The sequence below is a fragment of the Eubalaena glacialis genome, chromosome 8 (genome assembly GCF_028564815.1).
Source record: "Eubalaena glacialis isolate mEubGla1 chromosome 8, mEubGla1.1.hap2.+ XY, whole genome shotgun sequence".
In the NCBI taxonomy this organism is placed as follows: domain Eukaryota; kingdom Metazoa; phylum Chordata; class Mammalia; order Artiodactyla; family Balaenidae; genus Eubalaena; species Eubalaena glacialis.
In genome coordinates this window covers 56159112-56171476 of record NC_083723.1, presented here as the reverse complement: position 1 = coordinate 56171476, position 12365 = coordinate 56159112, and the positions used below count along the sequence as shown (strand labels likewise).

General features: G+C 35.8%; 1 protein-coding gene across 1 annotated transcript in view; it reads left to right on the top strand.

Annotated features, from left to right (window-relative positions):
* HDAC9 (histone deacetylase 9) overlaps positions 1–12365 on the top strand; it is a 1013429-nt gene that overhangs the window by 670434 nt on the left and 330630 nt on the right. The window lies entirely within an intron of this gene.

The following is a 12365-nucleotide window of genomic DNA, read 5'->3' as shown; positions in this document are numbered from 1 at the left end:
CCAGGGTCCATAGACTACCCAGTGTTTGTACTTTCTAGAAATGCCTGCAAGTGTTGCGCCGTTTTGGAATGATCTGTTACATCATGGAAAGGAGGCAGAAGTTTGGCCACGTCTCTCCCACCCACAGGCTCCTGGGGGAGCCGGTAGCCCTGTCGATATGCCTCTGCCTGGCCTGGGATGGAAGTCGGGGCAGGGGCCTGGCTTCTGGATTCCTAGAAGAACTTGTGTATGCATGCTTCGAGAACAGACGGCTCACCGGGTCGTGGGGACTGTCAAGAGTCTGGGGGACCTGGCCCAGATGAGTGGCTCTTTGCTTCTTGACCTCTGGCTTCCCAGGGGAGCTGTGCACACTGATCACCCTGGCGGCCTGAAGGTAGGTCAGAGGTTGTGACCCGTCTAGTTTCAAATGCTTCTGGAGACTTCTGCCTGTGCCCCTTTTTCTTTTCCATCCCCCCAAACCTGATTAACCAAGTTCTTCAGAACCTAGGACTTAAGTCCTCGTCTTTGTAAGGTCTGTTGTATGATAAATGTTTGGCCTCAACATTTTATAACGTGCTTTTCTATAGGACACATTGAAACACCAGCAGACCAATTCTCCCCAGTGGAGCCCCAGGAGGAGGGCGGCCTGCCGTTGGCTTTGGGGTGTCCCCTGTGGGGAGCTGCCGGCCACTTTGCCCTTGTTTGATCTACGACCCTGGCATAATACATAAGCTTGTCTTTTTTAAGGTTTGAAGATATTAAGAGTTAATGCAATAAAATTTATTCTAGGAGGATATTTATACTTTTTTAGGTATTTGTATTTTATGAGCTTGCAGTTTAATACCTAAGTTTTCCCCTGAAAATAGCAACTATGATTGTGGTTTTGCAAATGAGGAAAAAACAAAACAAAAAAAGTTTTTATGGCTGGATAGCATTCCATTGCATAGATATACCATATTTTATTTATCCATTCATCAGTTGATGGATATTTGGGTTGTTTCTACTTTGGTCTATTATGAATAGTGCTGATATGAACATTCATGTATGAGTTTTTGTGAGACATATTTTCATTTCTCTTAGGTATATACATATTACTGAAATTGCTGGGTCATATGGTAGCTCTAAGTTTAGCTTTTCAAGGAACTGCAGAACTGTTTTTCAAAGCGGCTGCATCATTTTTTCTTCCCTCCAACAGTGTATGACAGTTCCAATTCCTCCACATCCTCACCAACGCTTGTTATTAGCTATCTTTTTTATGGTAAACCATTCTAGTTGGTATGAAGCTGCATCTTATTGTGGTTTTGATTTGCAAATCCCTGACGGCTAATGATGTTGAACATCTTTTCATGTGCTTATTGGCCATTTGTAGATGTATTTTAGAGAAATGTTTATTCAGAAACTTTACTCATTTTTAAATTGGGCTGTCTTTTTATTATTGACGCATAAGAATACTTTAGACATGCTGGGTACAAGTCTCTGATCAGGTATATAGTTTGCAGATATTCTCTCTGATTTGTGTGTTAACTATTTACTTGATGGTGTCCTTTGAAGCATAAAAGTTTTTACTTCTGATTATATCTGTATTCTGGGGGGGGGGGTCACTGTTTGTTTTGGGCCTTATAGCTAAGAAGATTTACTTCTATATTTCTTCTAATAATTTTATAGTTTTAGCTCTTGTATTTATTCTGTGATCCATTTGGAGTTAAGTTTTGTGTTTCGTGTGAGGAAGTGGTTCAATTTCATTTGCCTGTGGGTATGCAGTTGTCCCAGCTCCATTTGTTGAAAGACTGTTCTTTCCCTTTTGAATTGTCTTGGCACCCTTGATGAAAATCAGTTGACCATAAATGGAAGGGTTTATTTCTGGGTTTTCAGTTCAATTCCAATTCTATATGTCTATCCTTAGGCACACTCTTTTGATTACTGTAGCTGTGTATTAAGGTTTGAAGTTGGACTCTCCTCCCTAACTTAGGATATCTCAGAGAGTTTGTGCTGTATGACCCTTGATGCAGGGACTGGGTGTAAATGCTACTGTCTATCCATATAGCAAATATTAATATAGTTAATTTGCTTTCTTGTGTTTTTATTTAAAAATTAAATACGAGTAGAAGCTCTGCTATTTTCTTCTGCACTCACTGGATGCATGTGTACTCCCAACTTAGGAGACCACTGCTCTCAGGTACCATATTTGGGTTCTGTTCGGCACTATACCAGTTTTTAGCCAAATGTCATCACCCAGTGGCCCACCCCTACTTCAAGCCCCAAGGTAATATTGAATTACTTGTACACACCCAATAACATCTCCAGGAGAGTAGACTTTCTCTGAAACTTCATCTCAATCACTCTGTTCTAACTGTGGTTCTAATTGGATAAAATGATTATTCCAATACACTGGTGAGTTAAAAACAAAATACTAGGGAAAATTTTAGTGACCTAGAGTTGCTGATGGGTTTGGGTTTACCAAAGTGTTTTCTGACACAATGTGAAGAAGAAAACAAGAAATTTAAATTACATTGAAAAAAATTAGGTAGATTTATCAGCTCAGTCAAATACATTCGAGAGTCAGATTTTTCCCCTAATCTTAGACTAGAAGCAGTTATATTTCTATGATATAATATATATATTCTCAAAATTTAGTGAGCTCTTGTGTTCTGGGCTCTAGGTTTAGGACTGAGAGTATGAAAATGCAGTCGGGTTTCTGTTCACAGGTATCTAGTAGTCTCACTTTTTCCAAGTCCAAATTAATATCCATTCTAATACCCTTAGCATATTTAACCACTTAAAATATTGATATCACAATAAAGTGTAACATTTGAAAACAACTTTAAAAATAGGGTTAAAAAGGCTGTTTATTAGGCAATTTGGAAAATACAGGTCAGCCAAAATATTAAGAAAATAACAATAAATCAGTCATATTATCAGTAATTAGAAATGATTGCTTTTAAGTGTCTTTGTTTCTTTAGTTTCTTAAAGTTTGCACATTTAAATTTGTTTTTTCTTCTGTTCCAAATAATCATTTCAAGTTTCCAGTTTACATTTTTCTGCACTAATTTCTCAGTCCTTTCAGTATCATTGTTTTCTCATTGAGATGAATTTAATGATAATATGTTGAAATTCTAAAGACAAAATATACTTAATTGTACATTTTATTGTATTCATTTATCAATCAGTGCAACCTAGTACAAATTAATTGATATCTTATGAATATATGACCTAAAAGTATATTAGCATACTTAAAGTTACTAAAAAATATATTTTTCATACTTATTTTTTTCTCACCTACTTTTACTTTTTCTTTATTTCTTTTTTCTCTTATTTTTTTCTTTTTGTATTTTCCAGTGACTCTTTGTTCCCTCCCTACAAAAACTTAGTCTTTTCAATAAAACCAATTTTATGTTATAATAATATTGGTGTTTTATATGTGCCAATTTATTAAACATTTAACACTTATTTTAAATGTATTAATATACAGAAAAAATAATAAAGATTATATAATGAACATCCATAACATCCAGCTTGAGAGATAAAACGTAATATATATAAAGTTTACTATGTATCTCTTTCTTATTTCATCCTCCTCCCATTCCTCCTTTTCTGAATTTGCTTTTTATTTTTCCCATGCATTTCTTTATATTTTTATTATATTCATATATACTTAAACAATGTATATTAACTTGCATATTTTTAAACTTAAATAATTGACTTCATATACATTTTTTGCTGGCTTTTTTCACTCATTCACCATTTATACTGTAGGTTTACTGTCCATCTTCACTAAATATTAGTCCATTGTTCTTTAAGGTGGTTATAATGATTTATTCTCCTACAAGCAGTCTATGAGTTTCTCTTGCTCTGTGTTTTCTGTAATGCTTGGTATCATCAGACTTTTAAATTTCTGGTCAATCTCATGAGTACAGATTGGTATCTCATGTTGGTTTTAATTTGCATTTTTCTGATTACTAGTGAGGTTTTTCTATTCATGTGTTTGTTGATTTATTGAAATATTTTATTATTTAATCTGGGAATTTCCTGTTCATACTTTCTGTTCATTTTCTGTTCCTATTTATTTTTAGGAGTCATATAGGTAACGTAGACATTAAACATTGCATTATTCTATGTTTTGCAAATATTTCTACCCAATTTGTGGCTTGTGTTTTTCTGGCTTATGATAAACAGAAGTATTTGAATTTCTTTCCTTCTTCAAGTTTAGAATGATATTCTCCATCTACTTCCATAAAACTTTAAAAATTGTGCATTTACATTTAAGTTTTTCATCCACTTTCAGTTGTTTTTTTGCATGTAGTGTTAGGTAGGTATCTAAATTCATTGTTCCCTTATGGATAACCAGTGTTCCCAACATCGTTTATTGACTATTCTTTGTTTACCTGCTACTCTGTAGATCATCTCTGTTATATATAACAAGTTTCCATGTACTCATGGGTCTGCTTCTAGGCTCTCTATTCTCTTCCGTTAATCTATTCTTTTTTTTTTTTAAATTAATTTATTTTTGACTGCGTTGGGTCTTCGTTGCAGTGCGCGGGCTTCTCATTGTGGTGGCCTCTCTTGTTGCGGAGCACAGGCTCTAGGCACTCGGGCATCAGCACTTGTGGCTCGCGGGCTCTAGAGTGCAGGCTCAGTAGTTGTGGTGGACGGGCCCAGTTGCTCCGCGACATGTGGGATCCTCCCGGACCAGGGCTCGAACCCGTGTCCCCTGCATTGGCAGGCGGACTCCCAACCACTGCGCCACCAGGGAAGCCCGTTAATCTATTCTTGTGCTAATATGTCTTAAATAGTTTTTAGTGTGTATAGATATCTGGTTGGGCATATCTCCCCAACTTATTCTTTATTTTCACAATTCACTTGGCTATTCTCTGCCTTTGCTCTCCTATGCAAAATTTAGAATCAGCTGAAACATTCCAGAAATTATAGATTCTTTTGGGAAGAACTGTTGTCTTTATGATAGTGATTCTATCACAAAATATAGTGTATCTTTTCATCTATCTAGCTTACATCTCTGACTATAATGTGGTCCTCATATATGATTTGAATAATATTAATTTCTCTTTTTTCAGTAAAATATATGTAACAGAAAATTTACTGTTTAACCATTTTTAAGTGTACAGTTCAGTGGCAATCAAGTATATTCATATTGTTGTGCAACCATCACCATGAACCGTCTCCAGAACATTTTTCCTCTTCCCAAATTGAAACTCTGTAGCCATTGAACAATAACTCTCCATTTCCCCTTCTTGCCAGCCCCTGGCAACCACCATCCTACTTTCTGTCTATATGAATTTAGTTACTCTAGGTGTATTATATAAGTGGAGTCACACAGTATTTGTCCTTTGTAACTGACATATTTCACTTAGTATGGTGTCTTCAAGGTTTATCCATGTTGTAGCATATGTCAGAATTTCCTTACTTTTTAAGGCTGAATAATATTCCATTTTAAATATTCATTCTTTAAAGTTTGTTGACACCTCCTTTATTGTATTGGTCAATTTTGCAGTTGTTACATGTGTGCTTGAAAGAATATGTTTGGCTGCAAGTTTCAATATATCACCAAGGAATTGTGTTAATTCAAATCTTTTGTAACCTCACTCATTTTGTTATACGTTTGTTATAATCTCCTTCCATGATGTTGATTTTTCTTTATAGTTTTTCTTTATAGTTTTGCCAATTTGTGCTTTTTACATTTTGGGCCCCTGTTCTTAGTTTTAGAATTTTTTTTGGTTAATTGAACTTCTGTATTATTTTATATATACCTTTATATGGTCTCTAATATTTTCCCCATAAAGTCTATTTCATCTGGTTTTAACAGGGCTGCACAAGGCTTTTATGTCTTTTTGTTGTTGTGTTGTTAGTATTTTCTTATGTCATAGAACCTTTTAATTTAATCTTGGTCTGCCAAAGAATACAGCCTTTGTACTTTTGAAATTCAGTTTGACTGTCTTCATCTTTTAACTGGCAAATTGAGTACATTCACATCAACTGTGTTTAGTGATATGTGGGAATTTGTTTGTAGCATCTTATTTTGTGAATTATATTTGTACAGCTTTTTCAGTGCTTCATTTTTTTCTCCATTTATTTTTAGACTGATTGCTTATTCGTTTTGTCTCTTTCTAAAAATGTTTGTCTACTTTATAGTTTGCATGTTATTTCTATTTATTTAATAGCTACTTTTAAATTATTAACATGCTTGTTTAGCTTTAAAAAGTCTAAAATTAACCAGTATTTCTACACCCATACTGAATAATACAAAGACTTTAGAACATGTAAATTCCCACTAGCCCTTGGCATCTTATAAGATAATCTCTAGGGATATTTAAGATTCTAATTTTCTGTAAAAGCAAGACTTCTTAAATTCAAAGCACTGCAAACCAAAAAGAAAATTCAATTTTCTCAGAATGCCAAACAAGGAGGAACATATTCTTTAAAGAAATGGCTTTAGAAACAGAATTTTAATATTTTTTCTAGTTATTTTCCCATGATCCTTTTTCCTTTATTTTTAGGTCATATCTTTTATTAAACTAATTGAAATAATTTTGATTATTTCAAAGATTAAACACTATAATTTATGATTTCTGTATTTGCTTTTGCTGAAATTGCATGATGATATTGATTATAGCACACAATGAGTAATATGTCTGGAAGCAAAGGTAACCATCCAGAACAAAGTGAAAACCCAGAAGCCATAAAATAGGTCCCTGAGCAGTGGCAACAAGAAAGCAAAATAAAACCAAACAGAAGCAAAATAAAAAATCACTGCTATCACAGAAAAATAGAACCTTGAAGTCTCCTCAACCCAGGGGCTTTATCATTTCATAATCTCCATTAGCAAGCCCTCTCAAATATTTAACTCTAAGCAAGAACATTGTGCCTGCCATACAGAGACCTATATATAGAGACCCACTTTCCAAATAGATGGCAATGCCTATGCCCCACAGCTTAGGAAGGCCCAGGCCCCAATGACATTGATGTCCTGCTAGGCATCATTGAAGAATTTATAAAGTAGGGGCATAATAACTCTTCACTGAAAGTACTTTGCAACTTTTATCAGTGGGAGGAGACAGAAGATGTTCAGGTGTAGTGGCCTTAGGCCACTTCATATAGAAGAGGTTGTCGTACACATCTCAGTAGCCTGACAGAATGTCCCTGAATAACAATCTGGCAAAGTAACCAATCAAAACCAAGTCCCTAGTTAAACCACCTGAAAAAAGAAAGACCATGTATGCATAAGAAACAGGCTCAAAATACTACATATATTTAAAAAGTATTTTAAACAAGAATGCTTTCAGGGGATGAGGACAGGTTTATTATTCATTTATTAGGCATGACACATTTTCCAAAGGCACTCAATAGATGACAGGTTAATTTGGGTATCCATGCAATTTTTAGTAGCAGTAGGTTCTGAACTGTTAGATATTTTACTTTTCTGATGATGCAAGAGAGAAACATGCATTTTTGTCCTTACTTCGAAGTATGGGAAATAGCCATGAACAAAATTCTCTCTCGTTAAAATTGCTAATAGAAAAAAATGTTTAATGAAACACTTTTTTAGCTATGAAAATACTATCTCAATTTTCAGCCTCATGAAGGAAGCTTTTTATTGGTGAGGAGTAATATCCATCTGAAATAAAAGTGGCCTACAGTTTTGTGATACTTTGGTCACTAATATGTACCATAATAATCAGTGCCTTACTGGATTGTCAAGATTTGCTCTATACATTAAAAGCTGTATTTCATTTGTAAAGGCATATAATTGTAGTCAACTCTTTTGAAAGTGAATAAACTTTTCTCTCTTTTATAGTCCTTTTTTGGTAGAAGGTTCAAAAATATTTGATCCATGTCTGCTCTTAGAACCAATGATTATGAATCTGTCCCAGTGAAGTGTTTGAAAGGTTCAACTATTTATTTTAAATAACATTTGCCATTTTTCTTAATTGTGATATGCAGAAAGTTTGGAAACCGCATAAAAGCACAAAGGAAAAAAATAATTCTCAAATCACTCATTTCCCTCAGCTCTTGGCTGCATCACTAAATAACTTCAGAGTATTGTACTTTGATAATTGTTTTGTCTGTTCTCTATTTTCTTATATTTTCATTAGCCATTCCTTGGTTCTTTATATAATGATTGCTTATAAAATGCTTTCTTGTTTTATCCTTGTAGTGAGATCTTAAAGATGGCCATGTATCTCCTTTCTATTCATGTATTTATTCAAGATATATTTGTTAACACCTACTATATGTGTGAAACACTGCATGGGAATATATGATTCAGTAGGCAAAGCTCATATCCTTATGGAACTTACTATTTATGGACAAAGTGCTTGAATTTGGGTATCAACCTATAAGATCAGGAGCCATGCTTAACTCACTTTCCTATCTATACAACCCAGCATGGGATCTATCAGTATTTTCTATCTGCATGCACAGTAGATATTGGAAGGACACTTACATGTGATGAATAAATAACTACTATTGAACAAGTAGTTGTTTGTCTCTTACCTATATTGCCGTATTCTTTTTTTTTTTATTTTTTTTATTTTTGGCTGTGTTGGGTCTTCGTTTCTGTGCGAGGGCTTTCTCTAGTTGTGGCAAGCGGGGGGCCACTCTTCATCGCGGTGCGCGGGCCTCTCACTACCACGGCCTCTCTCGTTGTGGAGCACAGGCTCCAGACGCGCAGGCTCAGTAGTTGTGGCTCACGGGCCCAGTTGCTCCGCGGCATGTGGGATCTTCCCAGACCAGGGCTCGAACCCGTGTCCCCTGCATTAGCAGGCAGATTCTCAACCACTGCGCCACCAGGGAAGCCCCCTGCCGTATTCTTAATAGTATGGATAAGTAGATTAGATAAGTAGAATTGAATAAGTAGAATTTGCTTGCCTGTTTGTAAAGGTCTGTGTTGAGGTGTAACATTTGTATCTTGGTTATGAGGTAGCAAACTGTAATTCCATTATCTCAAAGGTTCCTGTGAAGTCCAAGTAAAGCAATAAATATGCTTTATTAGCAAAGAAAGAAAGAAGGTGGTGGTGGTATTTACATGGAGCTCTTATAGTATTGAGTTATTCATTAAGAGGTAAAACATTTAGTAACCCCAGTCATCTAAAACATGGTTATGTTATTTGAAAACACCATGGCCTTTAACTGTCAAATATCTGTTACATATGCTTTTTTTAAAATTAATTAATTAATTAATTTATCTATCTTGGTTGCATTGGGTCTTTGTTGCTGCACGTGGGCCTTCTCTAGTTGCGGCGAGCGGGGGCTACTCTTCATTGCGGTGCACAGGCTTCTCATTGCGGTGGTTTCTCTTGTTGCAGAGCACGGGCTCTAGGTGTGTAGGCTTCAGTAGTTGTGGCACGTGGGCTCAGTAGTTGTGGCTCGTGGGCTTTAGAGAGCAGGCTCGGTAGTTGTGGCACACGGGCTTAGTTGCTCCGTGACATGTGGGGTCTTCCCGGACCAGGGCTCAAACCCGTGTCCCCTGCATTGGCAGGTGGATTCTTAACCACTGCAAGTCCCATGTTACATACTCTTAATGCACAAATAAATATTTAGCTTCGAGAAAGCATAAGAAAAGATACAAAATGCAGCAGAATATAAGTTCACAGATGATATAGATCCAGTCCCTGGTTCAAAGAGCTTTCAATATTACACATGGAAAGATGATTTCACACACACCACACACACACACACACACATATACACACAAAACCTATCTGGAGCCTTCTCCCCACTTTGCATCTGGCTAATGGAATTTATCTTTTACATCTCAAGTTAAATGTCACTTTCTTAAAGTTCCCTCAATCTCTAAATTAGGTTCTTCTTGACAGTTTTTCATGGTACTCTGCATTTTTCCCATACAGCACTCATTATATTTATAATTACATTATACTTAGAAATATTTAGTATCTGTCTCCTCACTAGACAATAAACATAAAAAAGGCTCAACACACCTGCAAAGTGTCTGGCTCAGAGTGTGACCTCAGTAAGTAGTTACTGCATGCAGTAACTCTAAAATATAAAAGATGGTGGCAGGGAAATGGAGAGAGAAAAACAAAGTGTGATGGGAATGTAGTGGAGAGGGAAAGTGCATGTAATATATGGTCTTGAAAAGGTTCCATGTAAAATTTGAAGAGGACTTTAGAGGTAGTGAATGGTTGCTGAATGTGAAGCTTCATGGACATACCTAGAGGGGGTGATACATAAAAGATAGATTGGAAGCACGAATGATCAGAGCCAACATATCCATTAGACAAAGTAGACACTGTGCCCAGAACCCATGATACACTAAGGGGCCCCAAAAATGTTAATTTTTAATCAGAAAAAATGAATATTATAATAATGATTCCAATGTATGCCAATATTAGCCTAAAATTTAATTTTTAATATTTTTTATACAGGAAAGAGCCCATGAATGCAGCCCTGGGGATGATATTTGTTATACAGTAGATAGGATTTGAGCTGGAATCTGAAAAAGGAATAGAGGATCTAACATTGAAATTCAAGTTGGCCTCACTTAGGGAGATTCCAGATGACAGGCTGGTGAGGTTCTTCAAACTTTGCTTTAACCTTCACAGACTTTCTATCAGCTTTTTACTTATAGGAGAGCTTTAGGAAGAGAATTCTTGCAGGAAAGAATTGGATGGGTTGATTTTAGAGGTAGGGTAATCAATCAAGGGCCTTTGCATTAGTTTGGATTATAATAGAAAGAGACAGAAGGGATAGATATTACAAACATCCAGGTATATATTTACCCAGGCATTTTAGATCACGTGCAGAAGAGCTCATTTTCTCCATAGTAAACTCCCAAAGTCATAATTACACATTTACATTCCCTGTATAAGTTTCATGAGAGGAGGAACCATGTCAATCCTACTGCTGTACCTTAGGGAATTGAACATGGAGATGCTCAAGAAAACAAGAGATTTAGACTCCTGTAGATGTGTTAAAACTATTAGAACTAGAACTACATCCTGGCCAAATCATTCTAATCATCAAAGCAAATGCCCAGAGCTCAATGATGTGACAAGTGCCTTCCAATTGATTGATGGTTCAGTTATTCTGCAGAGCAAAACTGAAGTAACACCATATACACATACATTAATTATAACTTATTTTAAAGTTAATTTTAAAGGATTCTTTTTTCTAAATTGGGGAATCTCTGTCTATGGTCTATAACTAAATATATATTCATAATCAACTCATTTTTATATACAGCATTAACTCATACAGAGAAAGTCATACTGACATAAAACCATGTAATATGCATTGAATACAGTTGTGTTGTATGTAGATTTGTTAGCATTCTCACTAAGTAAATAATTTGTACACTAAGGATGTACCAAGCCTTGTGCTAGAGGAACACCACCCTAACAAGAAGATTAAGGCAGGGCCTTACTAAGGAGAGGTGATGTTTGCATTCAGTCTTAAAACAGTACATGCCTGGCAGGTAGACCAAAGCAGAAGAGCATGTACATTTAAAAAATTATAACAATTAGGCTTGTATTTAAAAGGCTTTGTTAACCTTTTGGAGTATTAGTTTCCTTATCCATGGAACGTGATGATCATCCTTTGTATCACTGTTTAGCTACTTTTCACGTTTGTTGGGAACATGGAAAAGGAAACAAACATAAAAATCAACACGAAGGTTATGAATCCCCTGATGTTGAAGAGAGGAAATATTCGGTGTGTAACATTGATAGTTAAATTAACCGCCTGTCTCTATTTTAGAGATTGTCTCTTTTGGAGACAGAGGAATAGACCAAGTGAATCTTTCAGGAGCTTCCAAATTCTGGCTTCTTGATTTCATAACTTGAGAAGTATGAAGAATGATAATGTTGTTAAATCACTGAGATTGTATTTAATACTTTATAAAGAAACTAAACCTTTTCATAGTATCGAGATTACACCATGCAACCTATGAAAACTTCCTTATTCTGTACCATTATATGAAGACTGAAAGCTGTCAAATATAGTCATTTAACTGGCAATTTTTAGGCTCCCGTAAATGTCATTGACAATATTACTGAAATAAATTCAAGATAGGGTTTTCAGAATTGAGCCTCGTTGGCGGTTTGAAAGCAGTTGAATTGTTCTCCCGCTTTGCGTTGTAACAATTCTGGGGCTGTATTCAAAACGTTGGTATCAAGGTAGGAAATGAGTCTAAGTCAATGTTCCCCTTGAGGTTAAAGGTCTGTTTCTTTCAATCAGTTCAAACTGACAGGCCTCCTGCCATCACCTCCTCCTTAGCCAGGCAGACAGGCCCTGGCCGTCAGTGTGAAAACATCTGTTGAATGGATTTATTGACTAGATCGTGTTTTGTTTCTCCCTTTCTCTATTTTTTTTCCTTCACACCGTTTATTATGTCTCTGACCTGATGAACTTAATTG